The sequence below is a fragment of the Emydura macquarii genome, unplaced genomic scaffold, assembly GCF_026122565.2.
Source record: "Emydura macquarii macquarii isolate MOO-44397 ecotype Brisbane River unplaced genomic scaffold, CSIRO-AGI_Emac_v2 contig_480, whole genome shotgun sequence".
Lineage (NCBI taxonomy): Eukaryota > Metazoa > Chordata > Testudines > Chelidae > Emydura > Emydura macquarii.
The window spans coordinates 11,079,237-11,092,293 of NW_027130617.1; positions in this window are offsets into that span (position 1 = coordinate 11,079,237).

Here is a 13,057-nt window from a genome sequence, read left to right on the forward strand (position 1 = left end):
AATGTTGATAGATTCGACTGATGGTGTGAAATCTAGATTGTGTTGTCAGGCTGAGGTTTATCCTATGTATCCCAGTCTTGTACTTTATTATATGGAATCAGTTTATGAAGTGTGTATTGAACTGTTAAGGGGCAGTTCTGTACTGACACAGCCATGGTTTGATTGTGTGGACTGTTGTGGGTTTTAGCATAGTTTGTTGCTTTAGCATCTTACCAATCACTTCTAAAGCTTCCCCAGGTATAGATGGATGGTATGAAGACTGAAGGCAAAGTTTTAAAACCTTGCCCTGGCATTGGTGCATATACTAAGTGGTGGATTCTGAATGTGAATGTGACTGTTCAGGAATTCCCTTGGGTAATCCTACACTGCAATGTAAGCCCAGCATTCAAACTCCATCTCAAGCCTCCCCCTCCCTCCTTCTGTCTACACACAAATTGCACTGACCCTGGGTCTTAGGATCCCATGGGAGTGGAGGGTCTGAGCCTGAGTCAAGCTAGGACACAGGGTTCAAGCCTTAGTGATTTGCAATGTAGACACAGCCCCACTGGACTTGAGCTCTGGGAATCTGCCAAATGTATTCCACAATCCAGTGGGTCAACTTTCTTTGTCCTCTGGACAGTCAATTTTGGTGGACAGTCAAGTTTTCCCTCACTGCTCCACAAACAAAGAGGTAGAGCAGCCATACTTTAGGAGGGCACCAGGAAGTCTGGGATTTGGGTGGTTAGACTCGGGCCCACATAATGCAGTGTAGATGCTGTATCCCTTGTTTAGGACCCATGATTCAGCAATTCCTAACCTGGGGTTACAAGTGAATATAGACACTCAAGGCCTAGGCTAACAAAACCAAGTCGAGTTCTACTAACTCGAGTTCTACTAATCCTGAGTTTACTCTTCAGTGTAGAAAGACCCTGATGTGCATATAGGTGCCATAAATATATAAGTGTCCATATTACAGTTTTCTGAGATTAGTAACTTATTACTATTGGTAGGAAGCTATTACTGGATCTTGATATTCAGTTGGAGCAATAATGAAGATTTGGATTTGTTCTCGATTTAAATGGTTATCAAGCAGCTTTGTGATCTTCAGGAACTTTCCCTTTATTGTAGTCTGGGTTTTCTACCCTGTGTGCTGGTTTTATTCTGCTTGCAGCAGGCACAGTATGCTGAAAGAGTGCAAGATCTCTTTCTACACGCTATATATATATATATATGTGAGTGTATACTATATATATATATGAGTGTATACACGTTTTATCAAGGTCTTTCCCAGACTACTGGCTCTAAGCAGCTGATCACTTCCTGTGATCTTTTGGACCAATATACTTCAGTTCTTGTACACTACAGACAGATTCCCTCTTGCCTGCATATAATAGACAAGCCCTCAGCATGTCTTAAAGTGCAGCAAGAGCAGTGGAAATAGTAAAGACAGTAGATCTACTTCATCAAACTAGCAACAGCGGCAGCAGCAGTCTCTGTTGTGGCAGTTTTGATCAATGCTCTCATTAACTGTTAACTATGGACTCTGTTAAATATGGAAACTATGGAATGCCTAAATGGCATTAATATTTGTCAGTATATCATACCACTTATGCAAAATTGTACTAAAAACTTACCAGCCCAGGCACAAAATCTACTCACCTGTTACCAAAATGATGATGGAAATCCCACCCTGGAAGTATGAATGATATTTAACTTGCCAATCAAAACAAATCACTCACACTGCTTGAATAACGATATGTGATGCTGTAATTTGCAATATGTCACTTTTTAAGCTACTCACTTTCTGTAGAAGACGCAATGCTCCCTGCCCACACTTAATTTTCATATGCAAACCATCCTATTCAAATTTTACACACGTCACTTTGATGTAATTCTGCTAATACAAACAGCATTTTCCTTTTAGGGGAAAAATTATATCTTGAACTGCTTTTCAGATTTTTTTAAAAATAAAAAAGTAAATAGAGCAGAAAAATCTTGGCACTTGTGTATATAGTGTGTGTATATAAATAAAAAACGGCTTTCAGTGAGCCAGATTCTGAAGCCCTTACTTAGGCATCTGACATAAGAGTGATTAATAGAGCTCAGAATTTGGTCTGTTAATTTTTGTTTATTTGCAAACCATTTGTCTCAGCATAGAATACTGGCAATAAGCCTAGTTTTAAACAGGCTGACCTAAAGGTTTAGTGGTAACACAAGTTTACCATGCAGGAGAAATCTGAATTTATATCCTAAATACTGTCCAGTGCTCCTAAGCCAGTGCTTTGTTATTACCATGATGGCCTTTCCAAGTGGATTAGAGGGAGAGCCAGTACTTCAGAGGGGACTTCCTAGTCTAGAACACATACAGTACCAGCTATGCTGGCCTAATGTTTGTGGAAATGGTGGTTTAGGACTAACAAGCTAGCGGGATGGTATTAAGAGTGTATTTAAAAATCTCCTAGAAGAAGACATTTGCAGTGCACACCAAGTAGAGGGGCACTTGGATGCTTCTGTAGGTTGAGCTCTTGCACACATCAGGGGCTTCTTGAATCCTTCCATTCCCACCCTGTGAGAATCCACCCATTCTCCAAACTCCCTGTGTACCACTCCCATCTCTCTCTAGTTCAGGGATTCCCTGCAACTCCCGACAGCCTTCTTACACCAGGTCCTCTCTGTGCCCCCTATTCCTCTCTATGCCCTATGTTAGAGACTCTGTTTCTTTTTCCCACTCTCCCATACCAGGGTCTCTGTACCGCTAACCCACTTCTCCTGTTCCTCCCCCATAGCAGTTCAGAGCAATTGCACCTGTATTTTCCCTCTGCGGTTTATCAAGGGCACCTGCTCCATGTTCCTCAGTCATCATCTCACCTGGGCAGGGACCTGCATCGCTCTCCCTCCCGAGTGGTTTTTTCCAGGTTGCACAGTTCCCTGCCTACACTGTGAATTCCCCAGCAAGCCAGACTGCTTAAACAGACCAGCATCTGCACTTGGCTAATTCTTTGAAGATTTATGACCAGCGTAATTGCCAGCAGTTAAGTTACCACACAGCTCTTTCTAAGCAAGCACATTGCTTCTGAAGGTGAGAACATTACAGAGAACATATTTAAAAAATAATAAAAGAACTTATTCGCTTGCTAATAAGCTCACCAGAGAGAACCCCACACCCAGCTTCAGCAGGGGCACTGGTATGAATCCTTCAGACCCCACTAAGGGTGTGTGTGTTTGTGATGGGTTTTTTAGAGGGTGGGGGGGGGGTCATAGCTATTTTAGCCCAAACAAGCACACCCATGCATAGGCCCAAGCTGTATGATGAAGAAACTAACATATCTTCTGATTCTGGGAACAGGTAATCAGTACACAGTAGTTCCCTCCCCTGGGAGTAGCTTCCAAATGCTGGGTTTTTGCATAACTGGAGATGGGAATTCTGCATTCATCTCCCTCGAGAGATTCTCCAGGCAAACATTGGATACTCGTTGTTCAAAAGCCCGTATTTGTCTGGCCCACTGTGCAGCATAGTCCTCTGAAGTTCATAACACTTTCTGGGATTCAGAATACCACATAAACTTTGCATTTAATACAGTGGACTCCAAAGATACGTAAACTTAATTCAACCGTTCTTTTTTTTTTTTCAAGGATATTGCAGGAAATTGCTGTATCTGTCACACCATTCCCACAGTCTCCTCCGCCGAGATCTGTGTGCCAGATTGCCTCCTCCCCCTCCCGTGCCAGGGATTCTGTGTGCATGCCCGTGTTCCCCTTCTCCTATATCAGGTGTCCCAATTCTTCCCCAATGCCAGGAGCTCTGTGTACCTCATTTCCTCAGACCATTCATTTTTGTTTGGTTTTTTTCTGTCTGATAGATATGTCATTCAAGGTGTCAATATTTTAAACTACTGAAATGATGGACAGAGTTGAGATGGTGGGTATTGTTCAAGGATGTGTTAAGGGCTGTGGTCAACTGGATCATTGATCTCTATAGACAATTGCACAGGTGCTTGAATCTGCTTACTAGTTGCAAGATGTGCCATGACCCTGCCTGAGCTCTTTTTCCCAAATTTCACCAAAATCAATAGAGTTCTGCCCACTGATGCTTAGAATATTCTGTGAAATTTTGGAGCTGATTTGGATGCCGTGTTCAAAATTTGTGTGACAGACATACACTCAACCTGATGGCATTTCTCTGTGTGTAAGGCCCCACAAGCTCACCCAACAAGCTTTATTGTTCCTTCAAAACCCAGGAGCACAGGATTTGACATATTGGATCTCATCTGAAGTCCATCTAGTCTACTATCTTATCTCAAACAGTGGCCAGCATCAATACTTCTCAGAACCCAGAAGAAGGCAGATGTGGAGTAATGTGTCCCTCACGTTAGGTCTTACCTTGGTCTCAAATAATTAGAGATTGGTTTAAACCTGAAGCATGAAGCTTAATATACCTTCCCAAATTTTTGTACCCATTAATGATAGCTATGGATATACTTGACATTTATGCAAATATCCAAGCTACTGAACTATGCCAAATGTTCTTGAGTGCCACCTACTGGCACTTTTCACATGCAGAGAGTGCGCCTGTAACTGCACTGTGCCCTGTCAGGTGAACATGATCTTTGGCAGGAATAGAGCAAGGATTAGAAGCACGTAACAATATCTGGCAATGAAACCATTGGGACATTTCCTCTTCATGTGTCTCAAGCATCCTCTCTCCCCTCTTAAATTACTCCTTAGAACACACTTGTGCTGTAAGGCCTTTCAGCCAGAACCCACCACATAGAGAATCTTAGAAAACCTGTACCATTTAAAGTTTGTTCCTGTGTCTTATGGACCATCTGCATCTGACGGAGGTGTTTACTATTGGGCCCAGTCTTTCGATGTGAGTGGCCCCTGCAAGTCAATGACATCATTTGTGTGTGTGTAGAGGCTGAAGAACCGGGCCTTTAGCTTACAAGATGTTTGGAGAAGGGCCCATGTCTTCCTCCATGTTTGTACAGCACAGAACACATTTGACGCATAATAACAAAGGACAAAAATCAGCCTCAGGATAAGTATTTTTCATCTGCTAATTAAACCAATGTGGATTGTACTTTTTTAAAAAAATTGAGTTTTATTACAGCGCTGAATTTGGCCCAAAGCATTGTTGTGGTGGAAGTTGAGTGAAACCTCATTGAAGTTGGTTGGCATGATACATTTATCCCGGATGAAGGGAAGCTAAGATGCAGTTAAGATTCTTTTTGGAATAAGAGAAGGAACCATAGGAACCACCACTCAAAATACAGGCAAGGGTGGTCAGAAGCTGAGCAATCTGGGTAGTGGGGTTTCACTGGTGGCTAAATGCAACTTCAAGAGCTGGCTATGGTAGTGGAGGTATATGTGTCTGTGGGGAAGCAATCTCCAGAAGCATCCAGCAAGAGAAGCACTGGTAATATGGCCTTGAGAGAGAGCCAAAAGGGAAAATGTCTAGGGTAGAGTGCTGTCTGGAAAAAGACTTAAAACTGAGTAAAGGAACTGCCTCCTGTTTGAGTCCTACTATGTTCAGGGAAACAGGACTTTATGTACATTTGTAAATAAGCAGGACTGTATCAAAGAAATACTCACTCCACTATTAATTTCTTTTCCTAATAGAAACAACCCAAAAGACCCTGAATATTCTCTAACTGCTCGGGTCAGAAGGGATAACAATATTAAAAGCCTTCCGGGGGTGGGGGCCCATTATCTTTGTTTTGGATTCTGACTCCTGCCTAGACCTGGTCAGCTCAGAAGAGCCCCGCCGTGATGGTAAAGCTCAGAAGAAAGCTGGCTAACCATTGTAGACTGTGTAGCATTCAGAAACCTAAATATCAATAAAAATGGTTAATCTTAGATCATTCTTCAATATCTATTTGGGGTATTCAAAAGAACATAAATTACATCTATTTCATCGGCTTATTTCAAAAGGTGTGTAATGAAACCCTGGTGACCTGAATTATTGCCAACACTTTTTTTTTTTTCCTGAGAATCTCCCATTATTGGAAAACATCCGAGGAAGGAGTTTCTCACCCTTCTACTATTGTAGACTCCCCGGAATTTGCCTTGCCGACATCTGTCTCCCAAACAAGAGGCAAGGACATGCTGTGCTGCAGGTGCTGTGAAATTTTATTTTTGGCACTTACCTGTGGGTTATGTTTTGTTTTGTTTTTCTCTGTGTTCATTTTAAAACCAGCACAACACATAGAAAGCAGCTTTTTTTGGTATGGGTTTCCTCCCCCCATCTTACCACCTGGGTTGTCACAGGAGGAATAAAACAGATGTAAAATGAAATAGATTGCTGAATCTTTAAAGGGTATTAATTCAATGAGATAAACTGCAGTTAAGTATTTTTTTTTATCAAGCTAACTGGGTTAGGTGGTTAAAAGCAAGAAAAAAATTCTAAAAAACATACATTAGGTAGCAGTTTATGTGTCAAGAAAACTGAGAGAAATTTTGACACTCTGATGTCTAGCAGATAGCACTTAAATCATTTTTCTCCAAACTTCAGTCATAAAACTTCAAAGAGTTTTAGCCATAATACAAATTTTTAGACTAAGAAGTGGTGTTTGAAGTTACTTTATAGGATTTTGCTGTAAGGGCTCCAATTGATTTGTAGTAAGATAAAAGAAGAAAACTTTATTTTCGAAGCTTTGTCAGAAAAAGCTTAGCTTCCATTGGTCGTTTTGCCAATATGCCTTGAGGGGATGATGATGTCGACATGGATATTATATGCCTATACGAACTGAACTGAGTTTACACCTCCTGCTGTTTGTGTTATGGTTAAAATCTGTCACAAAAATGGCAGTGATTTATTAAATGTTTAATGAAGTAAGACAAAAACTTCAAGAACTACAAACAGAAAAATAGAACATCACATTAAAGTATAATAATATAGGTTACATTTCTGAATTTTTTCATATTTCTTTTGCTAAAAATGTGAAAAACACAATTAGAAATCAAGGGAGTATCAAAAGATTATGGGGGAGTCACAGATCATTCTAACAAAGGTTGTGTTTTAGTTTCTTCCTAAACAGAAGAGTAAAAAGAATATGAAATATCACTGTTCCTTTTTTTAAAAAAAAGACTGAATCACAGAATATCAAATCTTGCCTGTTGAAAAGTTTTCAGTATAGTAATAACACATAAGACTTAATTCTATCTTAATATTACTACTGAATGTCTCCTTTAGAAGCAGATTCTAATCATAGATGTAAGATTAAATATCTCTCTCTAATAAACTGATTTAAATTTTATTTAATGAACTGAGTTGAATATACCATTTAAATTACAAGCTAGTGACTGCATTCAAATTTGGAATCTATTTTATTTTCAAGAAGTTTTCAGGAACTATTTTTTCTCCTGATTCATATCCAATGTTTCAGCATTAAAATAAAAGGCAATATGTGTTTAAATTTGCCTATCTATCAGAATATGTGAATATTAATATTGAGCAAGTGTACTCCGTGCACTTTTGTGGCAGTGGTTATTTACATTTCATTGTACAGTAAGATATTACTCTAGATTTTATATCACTTTTCATGTAAAATGTAGTTCATGTTTGACTTGCTCGATTGCTTATGTACACCCTGAACAAAAAATTAATGAAATGGGACATGATGGGGTTTCAAACTGAAAAGCCATATTTATTCTGATATTTAACTACAAAAACATCAGATACCAATATGTCCATATAAGCACTGTAATTCAAAATGAAACTTTCATGGAATTTGCCAGAACTGTTATGCTTCATGAGCAGTTACTTTCCAATTTGCTGTACAAAGTCACTTGTCTACGTTGTCAGTCTCTGTCCAGCGACATCTTAGAATCCGAGCATGCGTCTCTCCTGAGGTACACCAGAAAGCAACGTTGGTAGCCAAATTTAACTTTTGACCTGATTTCCTGAAATATTTGTCCAGATATTTTGTATCTTAAATGAACTGGTAGATGTTTGCTATGTTTAGAAAACTAGCAGCACAACTGTAAACAAAATCCAGTTCCTGATTAATTGAATAACATGCCATTAACAGACTCGGCATAATATTTTGTTTAATAATTTTAAATGAATACATTTACTAAATAAGCAAGCTGAGCTTTCAAGCAGTGGAATGAACGTGAAACTTCAGACTGCTACCTACTGTAATATATTAACTTAAATATTTGACCCACTCTTTTTTTCAATGTAATATCTTTCAGATGTCTGCTTTTTCTGGCATTGTTACAAAATTTAAAAATCCATGACATTAAGCCATATTTTTCTCTCCTTTAAGGCATTGGTGAAGCAACCTAGATGCAAAGGAACAATGCACCCAACAAAATTCTCCTTTTAAAAAAAATCCTTTAACTCTTAAGCTGCTGCTATTTTCTCCCACTTTGCCAATTGAAGAAACACAACAGGAGACTGCCTACAAGTGTTCATGGCTGCCTGAGGGTTATTATAGAAGAGAACAATTTCTTGAGATACTTATCAGTTAAGTTTAGAAGCAGCAAGAAAAGCTTGCAGTTGATCACTTCTGCCCTCACTACTAGATGTCACTGCCTGTGGCTGCTGTAGAGATATTCAAGGGTGCTGTAACTCAGCAAACCAAAAAAGGCAAATGACATTGGAGATATCCTTAATCCCTGGCCTTATATAAACTAATTTATTTGTTTGTTTTTGCGTGTGCATGGTTTTTTTTTTTTTTTTTTAAAAAAAGGTTTATTCTTTCATCAGATAGTTAGTTGAGTGGGTGCCGTGTTCTCTCTACTTTATATCTGATCATATAATAATGCAAGCAGATTGTTATACTTAACATATAAAAGTTCTCATCTTGCCCTTTTAATAATTTCTTGCTTTTTAAAAAACATCATCCCTTCTCATTAACGGTGCTGAGCGCATAAGAGATCTCTGGCAACTGGCTCCCAGGAAATGTATTACATTTTTTTCTTAGCATGGGTGTTTGTGATATAAGCCTCCTTGTCGTGTCAGTGTCCAGTTGTGGTGTTCTGGGAAGCCACACGTTTAATCATGCTGCCCATCCCTGTGGGGATTGTTGCGTCGCACCATTCAGAATGCACTTAGCATTTTATACTTCAGGTCCAAATTTAAAACTGATTTATCTGAATTGTTTCAAATGTTGAATGGTTTTCCCCCCAACTTTGTGAATAGCGCTTTGAGACGCTTGAGTGTAAGAAGCCATTTTAAAATGTAGGTGGTTTTTCATGTTTAGGGACATCACAATTGAAGAATGTGTTCAGGAATCCAAGGCGCAACTTTGTCTGAGGCAAAAGCCAAAGAAGGCAGTGCCAGCTTCCTGCTTTTTAAACGGCAGGATAGCCATATTCCCAAACTCGGGACAATTTTATATAAAATGACAGAAAATAAAAGTCAACTTCAATTTGTTTTTGCAGTCATAGAACTTAAAATACAGTATCAGAAAATATAGTATGAGTCACTGCTAAAAATGGACCAAATTCAGACCTCTTATACTGGGAATATTTTCATATTTTCATTATGAATTTCTCATTTCAAAAAAAAAAAAAAAAAAAAAAAGAAAAGGTGGAGGGGGGGGGAATAAATCAATCACAGGACAGAGCCATCCTTGTCATAAGGCTATCATGTGCATGAATAAATGCTATGCAACAATCCATTGTTTGAAAGACATTTTTAGAATTATTTTGTACAGGAGCTTTATGATTTATTCTCTGCAGAATAAATTGCAGTGTATATCTTATCTAACATATTCTGCTGCTCTGCATGTACCCTTGTTTATATTAATATGAAGTATAAGATAACATTTTAGATCAGTGGTTTCATAAACTCAGGTTTACATTACACTTGAAAACACTGTCTTAATGCAAATGTATTCATCCATTTCTTCTGCTTTTGTCCACAGGACATCTAGTGGCAGACTGTGAAATAACACCAACCGAGTACGGCTCAGAGTTTGATTCTGCACCTTGTCACTGACCACCACTATGGATAGAGAATTTGGTTTTGATAGCATTTTGCACCTCGTTGGCACAGGAACAAACGACTACACACAGTGGAGAATAAGGCCCACACTACTTAGAAAGACATCTATTCACTAGGTTTTTGCGTGTGTGTAGAACAGCTGGAAATTTTGCGTACAGCCTGGATATCAAAAATGCAAACGGAAGGCCTGTTCTGTTGGGGTGCTGACAGCTTCCTTTGAAATTACTGGAAGCTGAGGGCGTTCAGCATTTTTGCAGGATTGGGCCTTTAATAGGGTTGAAATGTAGGGTATTTATATTTATATGTGATGTAAAAGAAAAGCCATAAGCGGATTTAAATTTAAAAGTATATATTTTCTTTAGAAAGATTTTTTTCAGTTCAACTACTTTACAGGGAATATTATAGAAAATTTGTATTGTTGTGAATCTAGGTGAGCAGCCAAGTACAATACCATAAAATTGTAACTGGAATGTTCTGACAAAAGGTTTACCTACTTAATCTAGGTATTTCTTTAAAAAAAACAAACCATTGTGCTATAACACTAGACATCGCTATTCTCATTATTTTACTGGCATTTTCCTAGTGGAAATAATACACATGTAGGGCTCTATCCTGCATGTTTGTTTGTTCTTTTTGTTTCCAGAATTCTTGGTGAAGTCAACGAGTTCTGGGTGCAAAAGGAATCAAGGATCAGCCTTGTGATTATAAAACAGCAAACTGATACAAACAACAGTCTCCTTTTCTCAAAGTTTAGTGCTCAGAAAAATACCTGCTTATCAGAATGGATTTAAGTGATCACATTCCTTTCATTGATTTGATTTTAATGCAATATCTGAAGTAATTACAGACAAGTCCTATGATATGGCCATTAGCAGGTTAATTAGGTAATAATGAGTGAGATGCCACAGGTTATCATAGACTTAGCACAACAAGACTTGTTTCAGCATGAAATGAAGTTGAGTGTTAAAATGTAATCTCTATGTGCTAGAATACATACACACACCTTCTTAATTATTGCTAAAAGAACCTGTCTGTCTCCAGATGAACAAACAGATCATTCGGAAATAGATTATGTTCTGTAGGTGTCTACACAAATTAGCTTCAGAAAACCTGCACAAAACATGTGAAAATTGCAAGTGTCCAATTCTGTGGGAGCTGCTGAGCATCAATTCCTATGGTCCTCCATAGCAGCGGGGGGGGTCAAGCACCTTGCAGGATTGGGCCCTATGAGTATCATTTGCTGAAGTAAATGATAAATTTAGTGACTCAGCCCATTCACTGAATATTTTGAACAAAATTATTTAAAGTAGGATTTAAAGGAAATATTTTCATCAGAGGGAAATATAAAATCAACCTGCGATGTGTGGAAAATTATATATGTGTGTTTGTGTGTGTGTGTGTGTGTGTGTGTGTATATAGAGAGAGAGAGAGTGTGTGTGTGTGTGTGTGTGTGTGTGTAGAGAGAGAGAGAGAGAGTGTGTGTGTGTATATATATATATATATATAGAGAGAGAGAGAGTTGGATTATTTTTCTTTATAAATTGTCCCTATCGTGATATGGAGCCATACTGTGCCACCTCCTGGGGTGAAACTCAGAGCGAATGGACAGAGGAAACTCTTGAAATTGCATTGTACAGTTCCCAGCAAGTGGTCTCATCAAGAGGAGGGAAATGAAGGTCATGGAGGAGGCAAGGGTATGGCCTCAGCGGCTGCAGCTCTGTGAGGGAAGGAAGCATAACCTGGCATAGATGCTGTTCCTCTGTGCAGCAGCCTGACCTTCTTTCCCCTTTAGCTATAGGGCTCACTCAGGAACCATGCTGCTAAGAGCTCTTCTGCTGCTGTCACCCAACCACCTCCCACCTCCAATCTATGAAGGTGTTAAGGACATCCTTGACTCCCACCCAGGTATCCATTCTTCCTATTCCAGCATGACCCCCAGTGTGGATGGAGAGTCTTCTGAAAGCTCTGTGGTGAGGAGGCATGCAGAAGAGGTGAGCCCCATCCCATTGCAACATCTGTTCTAACTACACCAAGTCTACTCACTTGCTTCCTGCCACAGTGCACATTGGAACTGAAACTAATAGGGAGGGATAGTCAATCTGCAAGAGTCTGTTCCTATAGGACCCATCAGACAAAGATGCCCATGTTAGGACTAGGTAAGGCTGGGTGCAGCCCACAGGGCTCAGAGAACGTTCATGGGATTTGAGCAGGGATCATAGCTAGTGCTCATGTCCTCTTCTGCAAATCTATGTTTCGCTACTGACCCCTCCTTATCCCTTTGTCCTTATCACATGGCATTTGAAGTCTACATACATGTTGCTTCTCCAGGTCTTCATCAACAAAATACCATCTATTTAGCTATTGAGCCTTTGATGCCCATGATTTGGATTCATGAGAGGGTCCCATGGTAGGATCCCTCAGTTTTGTCTCCAGCACCATCACAGTGAAGAGGCTACATTTAGATCTGGTTGGAACACTTTTACCAAAATGTTTGTATAAAATGCTGGTTCATTTTTTTAAAACCAGATCATTTTGTGGAGACATATTTCAACAACATTTTCAAATGCAGAGGTTTTGGCGGAAGGCCTGGATCAAAAACCTGACTGTTTTGGTCTGAAAACAGATGTTTTGACAAACTTCCATTTCATGAAAACTTTTAAAAGGTTTGGTTCTCATTCTGATGCAGAACAAAGACAAATTTGAAAACTTTGAAAGTCTCGGCTAAGCAGAATTGTTGGTGTCTAGTCAGCTCTAATTACATTTCCAGGAGTAATGTCAGGCACACTACTGAAGTGAGTCAATACACGAGCTAGAAACAAAAGTGTTCCATAAAGGATCTCTCTGGGAAGTAGAAATTCAGTTTTTTAGCATCTAGGTAATCATAGTTACACCTATATGAGCTCAGGTGCATCCATTTACTATATCATTACTGACAATAAGCACATAGCATACAGCATCTTGGAACTTAATCACATAGAAGATGCATGTTTCCTGAAGGAGTGTTTTGTTCATCACATAGGCTTTTATGTGGCTAAATCTGCTCAATATATTAATTAATATAAACCTCAAAGCTGATCTGGTGCTGTTCATCGACCCAAAGCAGCTCAATGTTCAAGTATCTTC